A 5,580-nucleotide genomic window follows, 5' to 3' on the forward strand; every position below is an offset into this window, starting at 1 on the left:
AGACCATGACAACAGACTGGACAGACTTAAGACAGTCATCTACATGGAAATTGTGCCTGATTGTATTCATAACCTCTTCTGGGTACAGATGTTGGTTGTCATCAGCAGTCTTTAGTAGTGCATAGGTGGCACAACTAGGAGAGGATACTACACCAAAAACGTGGACCAACATTCTATGCTCAACAAGCTCTTTTGTAATGTCACCATCAGGCCACCAAAGAAAATGAAAGAAATCTACATGTTCCTTAGCTACTCTGACTTGGTGGAACATTCCTTTAATATCTGTCATAAGGGCTGTTAGACCCTGCCGAAAACTGCAGCACAATCAAAAACTACATGCAGTGTTTTCTTGCTGGGGTGGGTAACCGCATGATGAGGTATATACCACACCTTTCCTTCCTCATGTTCCACCTGATCTTGTGGTATGACTTCTGAATGACCTTCCGCACCAAAAATAATGGTAAAAATAAGGAAACAATGTGCCAGATGGGAGGGGCTATAGAGTAGAGTTGCTACCCATCACTGAGGGGGCTGGATAGAAAATGACTATGAGGGTCTAGAGTAAAATGTGTTGGTTGGGGTTTTTCTAAAGACTTGCAATGAAGACAAGTGTTCTTCCACTGTGAAGAACAAGAATAAAATCCAGATGAGCAGAAATTTTCCTGACTTGCCAGTGGATTTTTGAATTGTATTTTGGCAATRTAGGCCTGAAGAACCACGTGACATGCTGTTATATTGTTTTCATTTATTTAATGCATACACTTTCGTGATACAACTTAGTACATGCTTGATTGCTTTTAGAGAGGAGCCTATTTTGGAGTTGTAGCCCCCCCTGAGAAAAATCCACCAGCCGCCACTGGTGATTACATGAGAATACTCAGCAAGCTGATGCTTTGCCAACTACTTAGTAAATGTAAAATCTATAATTTACTAAATTAAAAAGGACAGATGATCGGATGGACAAACAGTTAACTGAAGGCAATATAGATTGCTTTAAGTCTATATTCAGACCTGTACACAGGCAAATTTACAGACGTTTAGCTCCAGATGTTTAGGTCATACTTATKTAGTTATATGAATTCTATGCAGAAAAAGCATAGCTTTTGTACTTAGGTTTTCATGGCATTTTACTCATTTAGTTGTGGCACCCATCGTATTGGATGTGAAAAAAAATAAAAACATGAGTTGGCGAAAATGAATTTTGTTTCCACTTTATTTATACAGGGGTTAGRCAATGAAACTGAAACACCTGTCATTTTAGTGTGGGAGGTTTCATGGCTAAATTGGACCAGCCTGGTGGCCAACCTTCGTTAATTGCACATTGCACCAGTAAGAGCAGAGTGTGAAGGTTCAATYAGCAGGGTAAGAGCACAGTTTGGCTCAAAATATTGCAATGCACACAAGATTGTGATTGACAYACCAGAGTTCAAAAGAGGACAAATGTTGTTGCACGTCTTGCTAGTGCATCTGTGACCAAAACAGCAAGTCCTTGTGATGTATCAAGAGCCACAGTATCCAGGGTAATGTCAGCATACCACCAARRAGGATGAACCACATCCAACAGGATTAACKGTGGACGCAAGAGGAAGCTGTCTGAAAGGGATGTTATGGTCTAAAATCAGGYGTTTCACTTTCATTGTCTAACCCCTGTACGTCCTCCTGAAGAGGAGTGAAACTCAGTTACTCAAAAGCTGGGTAAAAAAATGCTCATCATATAAGAACCAGGTCTGATCAAGTCTTTGTTGACAAAATAACACATAAATGCCTTTATTTCCAAAAGAACATCTCAGCTTTCGTTGTTTACAGCATGAAGAAACGTGACGAGCTCAAAGTCACAGCCAGAGCAAAAACACCCAAACAGAAGATGAGTCTGGAATGCTGATGGCAATTTTTAAAAAAAGAATAGCACACTGCAGGCATTTGGAGTGTAGCTTTGAATTCAGAGCACTTTCCTGAATGTGTCATGAATAGATATATAATCCTGAGTAATCTGTCACTTGAATTTCTTTCTCTGTCCACACACAATAAGAAAAAACAAATTAGGTCAGTTGAGCACATTTCAGTCATTTATCCTTCACCTCATAAAACTAAAAAGGAAAATCAGCATATTTTGCCAACAAAAACTAACACAGCCATTCACACTATCTTTTAAACCCACTTACAGTTGGATTTGTTTTCTTTTAAGCAGCTTCTATAAAGACAGTTCTGCCTTTCTTTCCTCTGACTCACAGTTTCTGAGGGCTGGAACAAGGCTATTCCAGAACTTAGTGTGTCACCACCAGTGTCCATATGCATCAGACTGTGTGTGTGATGCCTTTTGTTAGTAAGAGTCAGTCACCTTACTAACAAAAACGAAAGAAACAAATCTGACGAATGTTATTTAGTGGCTGCAGTTTGCAATAATGCCTCTTTTCTTTCTTTATTTGTGACCCATCATATCAAAATGAGGATTAAGTCAAATTTGGTCAAAATGACCTAATAACGTTTTAAAATTATTGGCTTTAAAAGCTACATTTTGATACCTGGATTATTCTGATATAATTAAATCCATATATGTGACCTGATTTGTTTTGTTGGTTACAATAATTCATAAATATTTGGTCTGAATCCTAATTTCATGTCATTGTAATGAGGAATGTTTGATGTCCTTATACAGAGGAAACCTCAAATTATATTTGAATATTGAGAATTCCCAGCTGAAAAAGAAAAAAAAAATACTTTGCTAGCTCACAGGGAAAATATCAAAATTTTATGGCGTTTTTCCTCAAAATCAGTGTTTTTTGTTGCTACTGCTCAAAGAAATGCTTCAAAATTTTGTTTTATGATTATATTTCAGATANAAAATGCAATTTTTGTTAATGTTTTAGTCAAAACACCATATTTGCCTATTTCTCCATATACCACTTTTCTGACTTATTTCTGGAGAGGAGGCAGAGATGCAGCTGYCAATCACAACAAGCTGTYGACACTGTTAAAACAATTATTACCTAAATAAAAACAGYGCAAATTATATGGATTTGATTTAARCAGACTKTWGTGGTAACTACGTCAAAGAAATTAAAATGCAGCAAAACAAAAKACTGGRAAAAGTGYGAGCTACAGGTGATATTCARAGAGAGAGTTTTTTGTTTTGTTTTCTTCTTTTTTTCTGAAGCGGGAAACTCAGCTTGAAGCGACACTGTTAAAGTGATTCAAGAAAGCCACAGAAAGCTGCCTACAGAACACCCGACGGATCGGTCAACCAGGTGTAACAGTTACTGTGGTAGAGAGCTGCTGGCTGAGCTCCTGTGGGAGAGAAGCTGCAGAGGTGAAGGAAGAGAAACCAGCTTTGTCCACGGGAGGAKAAATTCCCAGGCTGYCAGTTACATCCAGGGGACGAGGCGAAGCAACTTTTACTTAYTTCTACTCTTTTCACAAAAGTTTAGACGAGCTAACTGTTTAACTGAAAGTCCGTTCCCTCAAACTTATGATTTCAAAATAAAACCCGTGTATTGTGTGTCTGCATATTCTGCATGCTACATGTTGTCATTTACTTCCCAAACAGAAGATGCATTGTGACAGTATCTGTGTATAAATATACTTATATTAATTATTAAAATAGCTAGGACTTCCACAAATTTTCCTGACTTATTTTGAAAATGTGGATGTTGTGTCTGTTCCTTTTCCTGTTGGTGCCACATGATCTGTAGCTTGACTGTTAGGCAGATGAGGGGGTGGGGCAACTACTTTTCAAAAGACATAAATGCATTACTTTGCCTATAAAAATAATGGAATTGCTTTCTCTTGATAGTATGGCTTTACTTACATTTATATATTTGTGAAATTCATTATTGGAGGGGTCCATTTTAGGGTTTTCCAATACAAGAGGTGTCAGGACAAGGTAAGTTTTCTTACCTTCATATTTTTTTACTCCAAATCTTAAATCCACTGGCATAAACTTGTATTTACAGAGCAACTATATTTCCCAGTATGAGTTTCAAGCAGTTCCTCCACCAAAATAGCCCCATCTGACCCAATTACAAAACGTTCATTGGACGAAGGTAAAGTCTTTCAAACTGCGTCACAGGCTTCCTCTCCTCATAGCGGGCGATTGGTCAGGTTTACATGAACACAGGGCTGGACTGGCCATCTGGTGTACCGAGCAATGCCCGGTGGGCCGACGCTCATTTATGGGCCGGCCCAGGTATACCATGAACCAAAAAATAATATTATAAACAATTTTTGTCCATCGCGACGGCCTATTGGTGTTATGATTTTCGATCAGGAATGAACCCATGATGCAGGCAGTTGCAAGGCTCCAAAAAACAAAGAATTTATTTAAACAAAAGGTGCTGACTGGGCAGCTCAAAAACCTCTGAGAGACGTGGCAAGACGGGACAAGGCACAATACTGAATACAACCAAACATTACCAAACAATGACTCGACAGGGAAGTGAAGACAAGACACATAATATAAAGGTGAGACTAATGAGCACAAATAGGGAACACCTGGGGGAGAAACATGAGGATCAGGTGTGAGTGGGCGGGGCTGGAGCAAAGGCAGACAGGAGGAAGAAAACAGAGGAACATGACAGAAAAATCAGAATAAAGTCAAAATAAATACATGAACCCAGATGAAACATAACAATTGGTTGATTTTAATGATCAACATTGAGCTAAGCCTATGAAATCTCTCAGCACTCCTCGGCCGACCCAGCAAGACCCTCCCCTTTTCAACCAAARTTATAAGTCCTGCCAGAAGCTGCCGGTCAGGAGTTAGAAAGTTGGAAGCACTGGACAAAGACTGTCGAGAAACTGGAGGAAAAATGCAGAAAGGTCCCCAAGTGGACGCAGCAAAATGTGCAAAAATGAGCTACATATTTCCCTCAACAAGCCACAAAAATATTTGACCGACCGACCGTATTTATGTTAAAAAAAACGGGAGGGGGAAAAAACAGCTTGGAGCAGCTGGCTCTGATCCTCACCRGTCAGCCGGTGTGTGATCTGGCTGGGTTTTCCTGATAATAAAACCCATAGAGACTGTGTTTAAACTCCTCCYACTCGACCCACAGCTTCTGCCGGAGTTAAAGTGAAGCTGAGTGGACATGTCCCGACTTGTCAGCTTTTAGCTAAACCTGCACAGTTCAACTAAAAATAATATAAACTCCAGGACCTTCTGGACACGTTTAAAGTTTTTTTATCATGCTTTTAAATCCTTCTTTTTCACGTCTAAATCATTCACTTATGGTCTATTTAAAATAAAACTGCAACACTTTGGTCTTAATTCCTCGTTTTTGTTGCTCCACAGACTCCTTGCTTTCCTTGCTTTCACCCCTGTTCTGAGTTGCGCCTCAGAGTAAGCTGTTTTGGTGCGGTCTCTTTAAATACAAGTGAGAAATTTCACACCCCGCCCCCTCCAGGTCGCTGAGCATTCGACTCCACCCCATTCGGCCATGTTTGTAGTTTCATAGCAAAAACACAGTTATCTACCGACTAAAAACTGTTTTTAAGATAAAATAAGATAACATAAAACTTTATTGATCCCACAGTCTGGAAATTTGCACATTACTGCAGCTTAATACAAGAGAGGCTGAGAAGAAT

Source organism: Austrofundulus limnaeus, unplaced genomic scaffold (assembly GCF_001266775.1).
Source record: "Austrofundulus limnaeus strain Quisiro unplaced genomic scaffold, Austrofundulus_limnaeus-1.0 Scaffold934, whole genome shotgun sequence".
NCBI lineage: Eukaryota > Metazoa > Chordata > Actinopteri > Cyprinodontiformes > Rivulidae > Austrofundulus > Austrofundulus limnaeus.